This window comes from Marmota marmota, unplaced genomic scaffold (genome assembly GCF_001458135.2).
Source record: "Marmota marmota marmota unplaced genomic scaffold, marMar, whole genome shotgun sequence".
NCBI classification, from domain to species: Eukaryota; Metazoa; Chordata; class Mammalia; order Rodentia; family Sciuridae; genus Marmota; species Marmota marmota.
Window position 1 is genome coordinate 812451 of NW_025999943.1, and position 17746 is coordinate 830196.

The 17746-nt window shown below is 33.0% G+C and overlaps 2 pseudogenes; one reads left to right on the top strand and one right to left on the bottom strand.

Moving 5' to 3' along the window:
• Window positions 1-12280: 12280 nt before the first annotated feature.
• Window positions 12281-13401, bottom strand: LOC107153764 (annotated as a pseudogene).
• Window positions 13402-13510: 109 nt separating this feature from the next.
• Window positions 13511-16589, top strand: LOC107153731 (annotated as a pseudogene).
• Window positions 16590-17746: the final 1157 nt, after the last annotated feature.

The window sequence follows — 17746 nt, forward strand, 5'->3', positions numbered from 1 at the left end:
GTGGAGGATGGGAAAGGCAGCGGAGCACAACAGACACTAGTATGGCAATTTGTAAATCAATGGATGTGTAACTGATGTGATTCTGCAATCTATGTATGGGGTGAAGGTGGGAGTTCATAACCCACTTGAATCAAAGTGTGGAATATGATATGTCAAGAAATTTGTAATGTTTTGAACAACCCACAATAAAAAATTAAAAAATAAAAAAAATTAAAAAAAAATATTCTGCCCAAACCAAGGAGGTCTACCAATCCTCTGAAATAGCAGTCTTAAGGGAAACATACCCATTAATTTTATCTGCAATATACCATGTAATGTGGATATTCAAAGTGTCTAGAGAGTATATAAAATATGTAAAATAAAGTAAAAGTAGATTTCATCCACTTAAATTTTGCTTTCTGCCTTTTTAATGATACATCTAATCCCCCACCCACAGAGTACATAACTTAGAATGACTATACATATGACTTAGATTTAAGAGTATATGTCTTAGAATGGCTTAAAAGCTTTTGTTAAAGAGAACATAAAGTTGAATATGAAAATAAAGATGGCTAAGTAAAGATTATGAACTTTTTTAACAATGTTTATAAGATTTAGGTTCATATTTCATAACAAAATACTTTAAATCATCTAGAAATAAGCATAATGGAAAAAGATAGGGTTGCATTCTTAACTAAACACATGGCAACAAATTATGTATCTCAAGAACTGCGTTTGCAGGTCCTGCTGGTAAAGAAACAGTAAAAAGTCAAATCAAGGTAGAATAATAAAATAACTCTTGGCTCTTGTTATGACAAGTACAGGAGAAAAACAAAAATAAATAAATAAAAATTTTAAAAAAGGTTATAGGATTCTTAATATTTTTTATTCCAATATGAAAAATTACAAAATTAGTATAATTATTCCACGAATGGGCATTTCAAATATTTTCACTTAGAGAAACAATAAAACAAAGAATCTGATTTGAAATTTATTTTAAAATATTTTGTAGAAAGGTTTCACATTTCTTTAATGTGGTCACATAAAAGAAATAATTCTAAGCAGGTTATCTCTAATGTTTTTCTGTATTATTTTCCCCAGATTTATTATAATATCTTTCTTGTAAAAATATGATCAATTAAGATACACCAATCCATCAAGTTTAGGAGTATATGTGTGTGTATAGCTGCTTAAATAGGATAGCAAAAAATCATAAGAGAGTAAGGTCCACATAGATTCACTGGAATTTGCTTATACTGGATTAATGACTCATATGACATTGGTAAGCAAGCCCATAATCTTCAGAGTATTTGACTGACATCAGATCAATATTTTATGATTTTCCTTACTGCCTTTGCCCTGAGAGCGTTCTCAGATGCCAACAGAAATTGACATTTAAACTCACTGTGATTTAAGATACAACTAGCATCTAACCTAGTCTAGGTGGAAATCCTGTGGGGAACTCAGTATCTTCTTGAACACTGAAATCATTCTGACCAAAAAAACTCCTTTTTTATGTTTTCTTTTAAATAATAATTTGCTATATATGACAGCAGAATGCATTACAATTCATATTATACATATAGAGCATAATTTTTCATATTTCTATTGTACACAAAGTAGAGTTACACATTCGTGTCTTCATACATTTACTTAGGGTAATGATGTCCATCTCATTCCTACCCCCATTACCCCTCTCTAGTCCCTCCCCTTTGCTCTATCTAGAGTTCTTCTAATCCTCATATGCTATCCCCCCAACCCCATTATGAATCAGCATCCTTATATCAGAGAAATCATTCAGGAGTTGATTTTTTGGGATTGACTTACTTCAGTTAGTATTATATTCTCCAACACCATCCATTTACCTGAAAATGCCATGATTGTATTCTATTTTAATGCTGAATTATATTCCATTGTGTGTGTGTATATGTGTGTGTGTGTGTGTGTATATATCACATTTTCTTTATTCATTCATCAACTGATGGGTATCTAGGTTGGTTCTACAGTTTAGCTATTGTGAATTGTGCTACTATAAACACTGATGTGGCTGTGTCCCTATTGTATGCTGTTTTTAAGTCCCTTGGGTATAGAGTGAGAAGTGGGATAGCTGGGTCAAATGGTGGTTCCATTCCCAGTTTTCCAAGGAATCTCCATAATGCTTTCCATATTGGCTGTAACAATTTGCAGTCCCATTAGCAATGTATGAGTATACCTTTTTCCCCACATCCTCACCAACACTTATCATTGTTTTTATTCTTAATAGCTGCCATTCTGACTGGAGTGAGATGAAATCTTAGGGTAGTTTTGATTTGCATTTCTCTAATTGCTAGAGATGGTGCATTTTTTCATATATTTGTTGATTGATTGTATAGCATCTTCTAAGAGGTGTTTGTTCAGTTCCTTAGCCCATTTTTTTGATTGGGTTTTTTTGGTGTTAAGATTTTTGAGTTCTTTATATATCCTAGAGATTAGTGCTCCGATGTGCGTGTGGTAAAAATTTGCTCCCAAAATATGGGCTCTCTATTCACCTCACTGATTGTTTCTTTTGCTGAGAAGAAGCTTTATAGTTTGAATTCATCCCATTTATTGATTCTTTTTTTTTAATTTTTTATTGTTGGCTGTTCAAAACATTACATAGTTCTTGATATATCATATTTCACACTTTGATTCAAGTGGGTTATGAGCTCCCATTTTTACCCCATATACAGATTGCAGAATCACATCAGTTACACATCCATTGATTTACATATTGCCATACTAGTGTCGTGTTCTGCTGCCTTTCCTATCCTCTATTATCCCCCCTGATTCTTTATTTTAATTCTTGCATATAGGAGTCGTATTAAGGAAGTCGGGGTCTAATCCAACATGATGGAGATTTGGGCCTACTTTTATTTCTTATAGGTGCAATGTCTCTGGTTTCATCCCTAGGTCCTTAATCCACTTTGACTTGAGTTTTGTGAATGGTCCAAGATAGAGGCTTAATTTCATTTTATTGCATATGGATTGCCAGTTTTCCTAGCACCATTTGTCGAAGAGGCTATCTTTTCAATATATATTTTTGGCACTTTTGTCTAGTATGAGATAACTGTATTCATGTGGGTTTCTCTCTCTATTTTCTATTCTTTATCATTAGTCTACAAGTTTATTTAAGTGCCAATACCATGCTGTTTTTGTTACTATTGCTCTGTAGTAATAGTTTAAGGTCTGGTAGAGTAATGCCACCTACTCCACTCTTCTTGCTAAGGATTACTTTAGCTATTCTAGGTCTCTTATGTTTCCAGATGAATTTCATGATTTCTTTTTCTATTTCTATGAGGAATGTCATTGGAATTTTGACCGGAATTGCATAGTGCTTTTGGTAGTATGGTCATTTTGACATTACTTCTGCCTATCCAAGAACAAGGTAGATTTTTCCATTTTCTAAGGTCTTCTTTAATGTCTTTCTTTATAGTGTTCTGCAGTTTCGTTGTAGAGGTCTTTTACCTCTTTCACTAAGTTGATTCCCAACTAAGAAAATCACCCTTTTTTCATATTGAAATCCTAATTAATTATTTTTCCTGGTCCTGATGAAATACAAAGAGTACTATTCCAATAGAATCAGATAGTCATTTAAGATTACCATTTGCTCTGCCTTGCTTGATTCAAAGTTAATATCTAATCTTGTTGCCAAATAATTTGCAAAATACATATTTCACTCTTAGCTTTGTGTGCAGAGATGATTGGAAGAAGATTTAGCTATTAATGATCTCCTTTAGAATATTTTTAGGAAAATAATAATAACTCCTCCCTTAATAATATATGCAGAATTCTTGTTGTAAGCATTCTCCATCATTCATTTCATCATATTTTTTCATTCAATTAAACTTTATTTTTACAAGTGAGTATTAACTGCTTCCTAAATGCCAGGAACCTGTATCACACAGGGTTTTAGATGTTATGTCTCACTTAGAAAAACTCTCACTGATTTTAAGATATGTTTCTAATTACTTTTAAATTGATCTTCTTAATCAATATGAATTTACTAAGTATTAAAATGCGGCAGAAATGTTACATCATTCTTATTTTTTTTTCATTTTAAGATTTGTGTTTTTACTTTCATTTTCATAAAACTAAACAGTTCTTTGAAACCGTTGAAGTACCCTATTATTTTACTGATGATAAGAAATGTAATTTTTATTCTTTGCTAAAGATGAAAAAGTGCTAAAAAACACAATTTTGGATATCAAAAAGATTCACTATTTTTATTCATTGATTTGCATATATTCATGCTTTTCTTTTAGGATAGTTGATTATTTTTATGTCTATTTAGTATTCATATACTCATATTCAGAATTTAGGATTATAACAGTATATTTAATTCTTCACCCTCTCCTTCTCCTTATTATTTTCTCCTTTCTTTTTTTGCAATTTAATTTATCATTATAGTATATGTATGAACTCAACTCAGTTAACATTATCAACTTTTTACCAACCAATATTTACACTGAAATAGTGTGTAAATTTTGGATAGATTTGATATTTATAAAAAATGTGTCACTATTTCAGAAACACAATATGTTTAAAATTAATTAAAACATTTGTTGCTGTCCTTTAATATTGTTTTACTTGTTTTTAAAAGAAATATGGAACAATTACTTTATCATCCAGTGTTATTCATTTGATAAAGTTATTTACATTTTAATGAGACAATTTAACATTCTCTATTCAATTTTGCAACCATATTAGAAATAATGTTTTTGTTTATATATTTCATTTTTATATTTTTGGTTCTTTTTAGTTTTACATAACTGTAGAATATATTTTAATATAATTTTCAAACATGGAATATATCTTACTAGAATTCAGAACCTAGTACCTCTGTTTCCTCTTCCCTTTCCCCTCCTCCTGCTCCCTTCCCGCAATGATCTTTCTGCCATTTACCCATAATTAGTTTTAAATTAATTTATTGTGGAAGTACAAGACGGTGAGATTTACTGGGGTGTATTCATATATATTTTCAATATATTACACACTCTTTAAACTTAGGGTTTAGCAATTTTTTTTTCTTACATTGGCACATAAAATACTGTTTCCTTTAAGCACTATATTTAAAATTTTTATTTGTTTATTTTTGCAATGCTAAGGATCCAACACAGGGTCTTACACATTCTAGGCAAGCACTTTACTACTGAGCTACATCATTAGCCTGTTTCTGAATATTTACTTTTTTATTATTTAAAGCACTTTTGGACTTTGGATGGCCTTCCATTTATGTATTTATGAATTCTTATTGTTCCAAGTATTAGCCTACTTTTTCCACTTTTCTACAAATTATTTATAATTTTCTGTTTCTACCTTTGACTACTTACTGATTTGGGGCATCTGTGCCTGCATAGACAAGTATAGTAGCTCAAAAAAATTGTCAGTGAATTAAAAGGACATACAATTTCAGAAGAAATTATAAAGTTCAAGTTTAAACATGTGTGAAAGTTGCACATGTAAATTTCATTGACATAACAAATAAAATAAAAAGACAAAGCAATCATGAGAATTATAGATTAATTACTCATCAGCACAGAACTTGAAGATACATATGTCTGAGATTTTCTTTCTCTATTAAATATAATAAGTTAAACAAAATGCTGAGAAATATAAAATTCTTATAGAATTAGCCAAACCCTTAAAATAGAAAATGTGTAGGCTCTGAAATGTATAAAAATGATGAGAAATATAAAAAGACATTTAAATTTCATTTTTGCTAACCACTTAGCCTTATGTATGCTTTTAGTTTTATATTTACAGTAATACTGCATATATGTTTGATTTTATTAGTTTTTTAAAAATGTGTATAGCACTCAAGAGAATCAGATTAACTTGATTTAAGATTCAATTAAAGCTATAGAGGACTTTGCTAAATAGTTGTATAATCAATGCATAGTTATTTGGAAAAGATCACTACATGTAACAAACAATCTTGATTTAACATTTAGAAAAATTTGAAATCTTTTGCATTTAAATAACTGATAATTTGACATTAATAAATCTGGTTAATGCAGCATTAAACAAAGCCCTAATAGCCAGATACTAGTGAATGCTTTTATTTTTACATTAAAGTCTCTCTACCTTAGCTAGTCTTAAAAAAATGCTTTTACTGTTTCAACACTTCTGGGTGGTGGGCCACAAAGACCAGGGCTGATTTTGCATATTGCATTTCTTCCAAAAAATACAAATGTATCTGTCACTTCTTTTTCTAATTTATTTGTTATTTTCTATGTTTAACAGAAAAATCATGCCATAGAATTTAACATGATGAAAATACAGTAGATGAAATCTTCTCAAGACCAAGTCTCATAATATAGTCAACAAATTGTGAACATGTGTGGGAAAACAATTATTACTTTTTCTGCTTCATATAAGGTAGAAATTAGTATTAGATTTCCTAATGCTCACACATTTCTCAGTTTTAAGTGGAATATGAAGAGAAATGTTATTAAATTATATCAAGAAAAAGAACTGAAAAAATGTTTCAAATTCATGTTAATGTTTTCCAAATTTTGTTAGGCAGAAAAAATAGATCTCCCAACAATGTTTCCGAATCTAAATACAAAATCTTGAGGAAATTCTATATTTAATAGGAATTACCAAATGCTAAGAAGGAAAACTAAGACAGCAATGCATAATCACATCTGATCATAAATCATTCTGTAACTGACCCCACCCTGCTCTTATTTTGTACCCCAACTGAGCAGGGTGAATAAAACATTTTAATATGTGAAGAAATGTGCTTAATCCTAGTAATTCTGTAAACATTCTGGGGACTTTTGCTTGTTGGTACTTTTTAGATTGATGGTGACTTACACAGCAAATTGCATTTTGCATTTATTCCAAAAAATACAAATGTAGCTGTCACCTTTTTTCCTAATATATTTGCTATTTACTATGTTTAACAGCAAAATCATGCCATAGAATTTAACATGATGAAAATACAGTAGATGAAATCTCCTCAAGACTAAGTCTCATAATATAGTCAACAAATTGTGAACACATGTGGGAAAACAATTATTACTTTTTCTGCTTCATATAAGGTAGAAGCACTCCAGAGAATCAGATCACTTGATTTATAATTTAATTAAAGGTATAGAGGAATTTGCTAAATAGTTGTATAATCAATGCATAGTTATTTGGTAAAGATCAGTACATATAAAGAACAATCTTGATTTAATATTTAGAAAAATTTAAAATCTTTCTCATTTAAATACCTGACAATAATTTGAGATTCATAAATCTGGTTAATGCAGCATTAAAAAAAAGCCCTAATAGCCTGATAGTACTGGATGCTTTTATTTTTACATTTAAGTCTCTTCCTCCTAGATTAGCTGTTATGTGGTGGCCATTTACCCACTACCACACACACACAAGTGAAGAATTCTATTGCCCAAACTTCTGAAAAAGCATGGCTCTGAGAAAGAAAATAAAGTTCTCTAGATATGATCTATAAAATGTTATTGTTAAGGGAGGATTCTCAGGGTATAAGCAAGCAAAATAATAATAATAATAATAATAATAATTTAGCAATCCCAGCTTGGTGGAGAACAACAGCAGGGGTCAGTAATCAGAAGAGACATAACTGTTTCTAGTGTTTCCTAAAAGGGACCTCATTCTACTGAAGATTAAGAATGATTTTACTATCAGAATTTGTAGGACTAAGACTGGATCAGTCAGAAATAAATTTATAACTTTAGGATATTCACTTTTGAAAAATGTAAGACTGGATTAGATATCATCATAAAAGAAAGACAATTGTTTAATCTGGCACTAATTTTGGCAATGATAATTCTGTGAAATATTTGAATCAGTAAATATGTGTACTAAAGAAAATAAATCTGATAACATCAGATGTGCTATAAATCAGGCTTAATGTCTAAATATAGTCATCGACCTAAAATCTTAAAATTTTAAAGTATTATCTCATTAGCTAGGCATTATCTTTAGTGAGAACATATGACTGATAATTTAAAGTTCTTTTTAGAATATTCCAGTGTTTTGGCACAATAAAAATATTGATAAAATCAAAATATTCTCTTAGAGGGGAATAAGTAGCAGATGACATCTTACTCAACCTTTTATTTAAAAAATATGTACATATCTCCACACGAACAGAAAATACTTATTTTAACAATAGTTACAACATACTATTATCACATGCCAGGCTTTATGCTATAGCTTGTGTTTATTTTGCTTAAAAGTAAGCTCAATCAAACTTCCACAAACATTCAAGAAATAGGCTCTATATTTAGTACTCATTTTTACTACTGAGGCAGAATGATTAGAATTTCAAAGTTACATGAGTCTTATCTGCTGAGTCAGGATTCTGATGCTATTCCTGACTCTTAACTTTTAGCCATTGCACAATGCTACCTTACTAGGTACTTCAGAATTTTTTCAAATGTCCTTACACCATTGGCATGTTTGCTGTGACCCTCCAAGGGGAACAGTCTGGGTCTCAGGTAAATATGAATTGCTGTCTAATATGAAGACTGTAACTTTAAGATTAACCTGGATTGATATCCAGACTCTTCTTATTTTTATTTAAAGTGTCTTTGAGAAATAATTCCTGAAGCCTTAGTTTCTTCATGTTAAATTTATTACAAAAATTTTATGTAACAGTTATCTGGGGGAAGAAATAAAATAAGTACATAAAATTTTATAGTTTCTGTCTCATAGTGCTGAAAAGATTTACTGCGATTATGACAATAGGCATTTTAAAAATAAGGCACAGATATATTAGATGAAATATATATGATTACATAGAAATTATCTTTTTTAAAAAAGAAAACATGTATCAATTGGTCCTGAATTCAGTTTGATTTTTGACTCAATGCTTTTGAAATAATTGATGAATATATCCTGATTTTTCAAGTCTTGCAATGGTTTAATCATTCTAGCACATTTTCTCCTAAAATATTTTGAACTGAAAATAATTCCCTTGTCCTTATGGACTATATTATCAAAGAGTACATAAAATGAGTTTATTCTTCTTATGTCAGAGTTGGCATGTTTGAGGTCATTAGAAACATACCAAACATTATTAAGTTTAAAATGCTAAGTATGCTTCTAGCAGTTAGAAAGTTACAATCTCATGAGCAGTCTCAAATTATTCTTGTGTTCAGTTCTTTATTCATGGTGTTAATATAATTTATTATTATCATTTTTTAAGATACAAGAGTGCTCTGAGACATCAACTTTATAACTATTTTTGGACTTGAATTCTCATTGACATGTTTATCTTAGCTGCCAAAATCAATGATGTGTCTTCATGATTAACATTAATGAGCTTCTCAAGCTTTTCTATATATTCTTGAATCACAGAATATAAGAATATGAGCTAAATCACAATCCTTTGCACCTACCTTTCTGATTATGAAGTAGACTGAAGTGAGATGTGCTCAAAGATTTGGAAGATGAATTTATACAGAGGCCATATTCCAGCTGAAGTTTTTGATGTCAAATGATGTTGAGTCACCCAATTTCAGCATTTCTATGTCTGGTCATAAGAATCACAACTGTGGGTAAAAAGAATCAGGGATACAAATATGGCACTTTGTCTTAATTCCATGCCTCAGTTATGTCCCATGATTGCCACTTTAATTCCATGCCTCAGTTATGTCCCATGATTGTCACTTTTTCAGTAAAGCCATTTAAGCCTCTAATTTTCCATATAGAATCCTTTTCTTCTTTAAGTAGCTCATTTTGTTGTGGCTGTTGTTGTTGTTGTTGTTTTTTCCCTGAGCATTCATACTCATACTTTCAGACAGTCTGTTCCTATAATCACCTAAAGACTTGCCCAGGATTTCTAAAGGAGTATGCACCATTGGAAATTTATCTTACCCATGTTTTTGGCCGTGTTTATTGAGTGGATGGTTTTCAATCCTATTTGTACTTTTTCTCTGATCACTGACTTATTTCCCTGTAATATTTTTACATTCATCCAATTCATTTCTCTTATTCCTTTTTCTCTAATTTTGAGGAATATGAAGTAATCAGAGGAACTCTACACATTCATCCTCTTTGCTTATCTTCAATGTGTGTTTTTCCAATTGTAATGATATTTTATTAATAACAACACATTATAATTCTTTGAAATGAGAAAACACAGTAGATTTAAAGCTATGAAGAATTATGAGTATAATGGCTCAACTGGACCTTTGCTTAAATTTTTACTGATTTCTAAAACAATGTTTAACTGTATGAGTAGCTACCTCTTCTGTTTTTTATTCTACTTTATTGCCATCAATTATTTAATTTCTCATATATGCAGGCTAAAATATAACCTTAGTTTATGAATCCCCTTTCCTTCAACCCAGTCTCTCTAAATTTCCTGGAATCTCCATGCTATTACAGCACAATTTTAATAAAAATTTTAAATGCTTAGCATTTGAATGGATGAATCTAAACTTACTCAAGGTCCCCCAGAACAGAAAAAAAAAAACTCATATTACAAGTAATACCTCTCACCCTTTCCCTTTATCCAATCAATAATCATATACAACTTTTCCTCATATCAAGGCTGTTATTTACCATTATTCCATAAGGATAAAATCTTGTAGAATCTTTTATTAAAAAAGGTGTACCATATAATAATTAGTATAATGATCAAAATATTAAAATTATCTTAAGCATCCACCATCCATATTTACTAGTGTTACAAATTCTTTTTGGGGATTTGCTTAGCTCATATTTGATTACTGATATATTGTTAGGGTTCATATAGACCATGAGGGCTTTAGTGGCATCTGTTCCTTAATTATAAAACCCCTCTAAAGTTTATTGGTGGCTAATCTCTAATATTTATTTTATTTAAACTTGTTCAGCTATGTCAAATCGTAAGGTTTCTCAGTAAATGAGACAAGTTATAATCATCTTCTGTTTTCCAAACTGCTAATATGGATCTACAGTCTATTATACTAAACCTATAATTCATAATTTTGTGCTGACTTTACAGTTGCAATTACTCAAGCTACCTTAAATAGTGTTTCTTTGTCCCAGTAACTTATTAGGCACTTTTATCAATTGCTTCTACATGATATTAGAACTTTGGATCCTATGCTAATATTTTAGATTTCCATTTTGAGATAAATATTGTGGATTTGGGTAACTTTTTACATATGTTTAATTTACTATTTTTATTCTATTGATTCTTTTTTAGTTATATATGACAGTAGAATTCATTTTGATGTAATTATACAAGCATGGAATATATGTAATTCTAATTAGGACCCCAGTACCTCTCCTAACTTTTCCCCACCTCCTTCTCTATTGATCTTTCTGCCATTTACCTATAGTTATTTTTTTATCTTACTTCTTTTTATATATATTACATATATTTAATACAAATAAAATACAATATATGATCAACATTGTATTACTATAATTGTCAAGCTCTACTTGAAAGCCTTTAAAAAATGACTCTGGAAGAATTAAGCTATTTTATTTAACATCTAATAGTAGGCATAAAGCAAAGTTTATGTATTTAGTTTTCTCATTTTCTATTGTATTTCCACAAACCTTTAAGATACAATTTTAGGTATTTTTCTATCAATAAGGCCAGATATAGATTTTTTTTTATAGGTAACTGAAGGTTTTAAGAGGGTTTAGACTGAAAGTCAGGTACCATTTAGTCATAACATCATATAAAGACCCTTAATCAGGAGAAAGATTTTTAACATTATTACTTAAGTCTTAAAAAAATAGTGAATTTTAACCAAATTGATCTCTCTCCAGTCTTGTTTCCTTTACTCTTAAGTCATACTGTTTGGCAAGTAATATAGGTAATGATGTAATTTTAAAATTAAATTAACCGTGAATAAATTGTAATTTGTTGGTCAGTGCATATATTTTGCCCCCACTTTACCTAGTATAGTCCTCCTGGAAAAAGTGACTGTCCCACATGGAAAACAAAAACAAACAAAAACAATTCAGAACTTCATTTCTTCCTTGAAGATTTTCAAGTATTATAGGAACAAAAGGTCCACAAAGAGGGGGAAAAAAAAACTGATTAAAAAGTTGACATTTTCATCTTGCTTTAATAATTATGGGATAACAGAAGTATAAAAAACAAATGTCCCTTATTATTTCTTTGTTTAACATAATAATAATACACTAAGAAATACTGCAATTACACTAGAGCTATTTTCCAGCTTCTTCAAGTAAGGACCATAACTATGGTTCTACCAATGGGAAGATATGAATAATCAATCTTATGGAACGCAAAATATGGCAACACAAAAAGATAAATTGACTTTGGCTTTTAAAAACAAAACCTAATATGACCCTGAAATGCCTGATTCAACAACAAAAAGTTACAGCAGCAAGCCACCACTTCACCACACATTCAGAATTCTGAAATAGGCAACAGCCTTCCCCCGACCTCAATCTGTAATATCTTCTTTTTGTTTTTCCTGCTTTTTGGTTGTAGGTAGTTCAAGGCTTGCCCACTGCATAGGTTCAGCTTCTCTCATGGTGATCTCAATCTTTGTTGCAGTCATAGTTACATAGCTTCGTTTTACATCAATCACACCCCATAATTTGACATTTTGATGAAATTCCTTCTCTCCTTCAAATACGATGTGTACATTTAACAATGTACTATTAGCTTCTACTCGACTAAGTTCTGGAAGTGAATTTTTAGCATATACTGAAATGGTGACTTCACCCCCAGTCTGATGCCAGTCATGTCTACATGGAACAACTTTTTTCCCAGCATCCTTTTTAGTCCACACGTGTTTCCCTGTTGTACAGCCTTCTTGGGCTAAGAACGTATTAAAATCAGAGGTTTTCCTTCTACAACAGCTCCAATATTTCATCCCCTCATGGAAAATAGGTACTCCAGAATGATATACACAAACTTCTTCTAGACTCTGTAGACCCTGATATGTCTTTGAACACCCTCCATTTTTACATGAGGTCCCAATCTTAATTTCATCACTGTCATCTTCTTTCTTATCTTCTTCATTCTCAGATGAGAGTTTATCAAGTGCTTGTTTTAGGGAGGCAGATATTTTTAATTCCAAATTTGTCATGGGTTCATCTGGGCTTGGCCTTTTTTATCGCTCCTACTGGTTTAGGGTCTTGAATTATGTGCTCCTGAAATTTGGATTTCAATTCAGATAGTTCTTTCTTTTCAGTAGTCTTGACCGGCTCAGGTGGCTTCTCACTAATATGTCTACCTTTTGTACAGCCCACAATGCTTAAGAAATCAGAAAAATCAGTTGTTCTTCTCTTACAGCAAGACCAACCCTTTAATGCATCATGAAAGACTGGAACACCTGGGTTATATGTGTGCAAGCATCAGCCGAATTGTTCTCGGGGTCGAAGCGCTGGCCGCAGCCCTGATTATAGCATAGCAGGGCCATCTTCTCCTTCCACCGTTACCGGCAAGGACCAAACACCGGGAACCTCAAGACAGTGCGACAGACTCTGCAGTAGCAAGCGTTGACCTGAATCTTAGGGCCTTTTCTTACTTCTTAAAATCAATTTCTTATGGGTGTACACGATGGTGAAATTCACTGTGGGGTATTCATATATGTAAATAGAAAGTAATATCAGGTTCATTCCACTGTCTTTCCTTTTTAATGTGCTATATTTTAATAATTTTAATAAGCAAGTTTCTCCAAGTTATTAATAAATTTCTACTCTGATAGGTAGTTTAATTGAAATACAATATAAACATTCACAAATTGAATCATTATTTAATAAATCATCTATTCAATTTTTAATTATAATGTTTATTTGATGTATTTAATGAAATATTGTTGGTTAAATCTCTTAGAATTAAAATAATTACTCTTCTTTCAACTAAATAAAGAAAAGCAATTATTATTTTTCGCTGGTTACTTAAATCACTGCATTCTCTGATTTTTGCTATAACCACTTAATTTTTTAAAAAGAACTCAATGTTGCCATCTGGTGGAGAAGTATTATTGGCCTTTCCTTTTTCTTTTTCTTTTAATTTTTTTTTTTTTTTTTTGAACTGGGGATTGAATCCAGGGTTTTTCCTTTGTTAGCCAAGCATTCTAACATTGAACTAAACCCACACCCTGTATTATTGGTTTTGTTATGGTTGCTGCTGTACTTTTTTTTTTAATTGACAAATGAAAATTACTTATATTGTGCACAGCATTTTTTCAAATATGTAGATGTGGCTAAGTCAAGCTAATTAGATATTCATTACTTCACCTTTTATTTTTTTTTGTGGTAAGAATATAAAGTTTACTCCCTTCCCAATATTTAAGAATATAATAATTGTTATTAACTACAGATCACTATTTTATAATAGATCCTCTAAACTGAGTCTTCCTAGCACACTGAAAAATGTTTTTTGTGGGGGTGGGGTACTGAGAATTGAACTCAGGAACACTTGACCACTGAGCCATATTCCCAGCCCCGTGTTTATTTTATTTAGAGACAGAGTATTACTGAGTTGCTACTGCCTCACTTTTGCTGAAGCTGGCTTTAAATTCTCCATCCTCCTGCCTCAGCAGCTGGGATTACAGACAAGTACAACCACACCCAGCCCCTAACACACTGAAATTTTATACCCTTTGACCAACATCTCCTCACACCCACTCCTTCACTCCCTAAAGCCACTATTCTACTTTACTGGAACGAATTTAGCCTTCATAGAATCCACATATAAGCAAGGTAATATGGTACTTGTCTTGCAATTCCGGGCTTACTATATGATTTTTAATTAGAATAAATTTTAAAGTATTATTTTAAATATTTAATATTTCAAGACTTCAAAATAATAAAATTACTTATAATTTATAGTATACACATATGAAATTCCATAATAATGACTTTAAAAATTATGAATAACAGTATTAGCCCATAGAACACTAGCACCATAATTTTTAATTTTTTTTAGACAAGGTCTTTTATTGAAATTGTAAAGGACATACATTGCAAGGTATCTTCAGATAATAGGTTCCAAGACCCTTGTGTATACCAAAATTGACAGATTATCAATTCCCTTAATGGTGTAATAACTGTATAAACTCTATGTACATTCTTTGATATGCTTTAAATTATTTCTGGATTACTTATAATACTTAATAGTGTAAATGCTAGGTAAGTAGCTATGGTAATGCATTGGTTATGGAATTAAAATGAGTAAAAATGTCTATGCATGTTCAGCATGAACAAGTTTTTAAAATATATTCAATCTGTAGTTGGTTGAATCTGTGCATTCAGAACCAGTGGATACAGAGGGATTACTGCATATACGTATTATATACATGAATTTTAAATATTGTAGGTAAACAAGATTTTTCAACTTGGAATACAACTTCAAAGTAATATTTTCAATGACCTGAAGATAGTGAACCAAGCCCTCTGGCCTCCACCCTCTCCAAAGTCAGCATCATTGCAGGAAATCATGAACATTCAGGCAGGCCAGTGTGGCAACCAGAATGGCACTGTTTTGAGAAGTCATTAGCCATAAGCATGGCACTGACCCCTCACCAGCAATTACCATGGCAATAGTGACTTACAGCTGGAGAGAATCAATGCAAACTATAATGAAGCAGCTGGCAATAAAAACATACCTCAGGTCATAAAACCAGGCACAACTGACTCAGTGAGATTAGGACCATTTGGCCAGATATTCAGGTCAGAAAACTACCTGGGCAAAGGGCTACTATACAGCAGGGGCCCAGCTGGAGAACTCATCATGGATGTGATGAGGAAAGAGTCAGAAAGCTGCAACTGTGCCCAGGGCTTACAGCTGACCCACTAGCAGGGTAGTGGCATTGGTTTGGGTATGGGCACCCTTCTCATCAGCAAGATCTGGGAGAAGTACCAAGACTGCACCATGAACACCTTCAGCATCATGCCCTTGCCAAAAGTGTCTGACACAATGATGGGGCCCTACAATGCCACCCTCTCTGTACAACAGCTGGTGGAAAACACAGATAAAATCTTCCACACTGACAACGAGACTCTATATGACTCGTTTCTGCATTCTGAGGCTGACCACCCCCACATATGGTGATCTCCTGCTGGCAGCCACTATGAGCCATGATACCACCTTGCCTGAGCTTCCTGGGCCTGCTGAAGCAGATCTGCGCAACTTGTCTGTGAACATGGTGTCGTTACCTGGCATGCACTTCTTCATGCTGGGCTTCTTGCCCCTGACCAGCAAGGGCAGCATGCTGGTACCTTGCTCTGACTGTCCCCAAGCTCACCCAGGAGACGATCCACGCCAAGAACGATGGCCAAGTATACCCCCTCCATGGTCTCTACCTGGCAGTGGCTACCATTTTCTGAGGCCGCACGTCCAGGGAGGCAGTGGATGAGCAAATGCTCAGCATGCGGAACAAGATAAGCAGCTACTTTGTGGAGTGGATACTCCACAACATGAAGACTGCCATGTGAGACATTCCACCACCTTCCGTGGCAACAGCATGGCCATCCAGGAGCTGTTCAAGTGCATCTCCGACCAGTTCACCTCCATGTTCCGGCTCAAGGCCTTCCTTCCTTGGTACACTGGCAAGGGCGTGGACAAGATGGAGTTCACCAAGGCCCAGAGGAACAAGAATGTTCTGGTGTCCGAGTATCAGTGGTACCAATAGTACCCTGGCCAAGGACAGGGAAAGTTGGAGGGGAGGGAGGAGGAGACTTAAGAACTTCCCAACTAAGGCCTGCTTCCTTGGTGAACTTTTATTGTCCTTCAGCATCATCTTTCTGCTTTGTATACTATGGTGCTCAGATTTGCCTGCCAGAAGTTCACTGATAATGTGAATCTGCTAAAAACAACAATATTTTCTTTTTCGATTTAACCCAGTGGGGCTTAACCACTGGACCACATCCCCAGCCGCCCCCCCTTTATTGATTGATTGATTGATTGATTGTGTGTGTGTGTGTGTGCGCGCTTCATTTAGAGACAGGGTCTCACTGAGTTGCTTAGTTTCACTGCGTTGACCTGCAGGGTGAGTGAACAGTTCTCCGAATGCAGGCGGTGGATTGTATTAGGAAAATTAGAATTAAAAAATTGAAGACATGACTCATAAGTGGAAGGGGGACATGGTGAGTGAACCAGCTCTGATGGAGTCTCCCTATCAACAGGAGCCATCTGCAACAGGGCAGTTCTCTCCGCATTTTCGCACGGAAAGAATCCCTGAAGCAGCTTCTCACTGTCCAGGGTTACTAGTTCAAAGCAATGATTTAATCCCAACAGTTTAGGGCCTTGAGATCCTCCTGCCTCAGTCAAGCTGCTGGGATTACAGGTGTGCTCCACTGGGACCAGCGACAATATTTTCTTAAAAATCTATGAAAATTCATGTGATCCTTATACTCTAATTTTTATTCTGTTTTTGAGTTATAAAATTTCAGGGTTTACTCTTTCAGCACTAGGTTTTTTGCTTCAGTGTTTTTAGCAATATTCCTCTTCCTTTAGTAAAGAGATGAAAGTTCATGTTTCTAAACTTTCCCAAAATATTAAACCAGTGGATACAGAGGGATGACTGCAAAAAGAAAAACAAAATTAGTGATATCAAAACTTCAAAAGAAAAACAAAATTAGTGACATCACGCATGCTCATTAAGACACTATGGCGATCTGCTTTTTGTCTTTGTGACTGATGAGAACAATTTAGAGGAGGAAAAGTGTATTTGACTCGCAGTTTTAGAGGTCTCACCTGGCTCCATTTCTCTGGACCCAAAGTGATTATATATTTTGAGATTTGTTTATCTCATATTTTCTCCAGCAACTCCCCACTTGCCTACAGTTA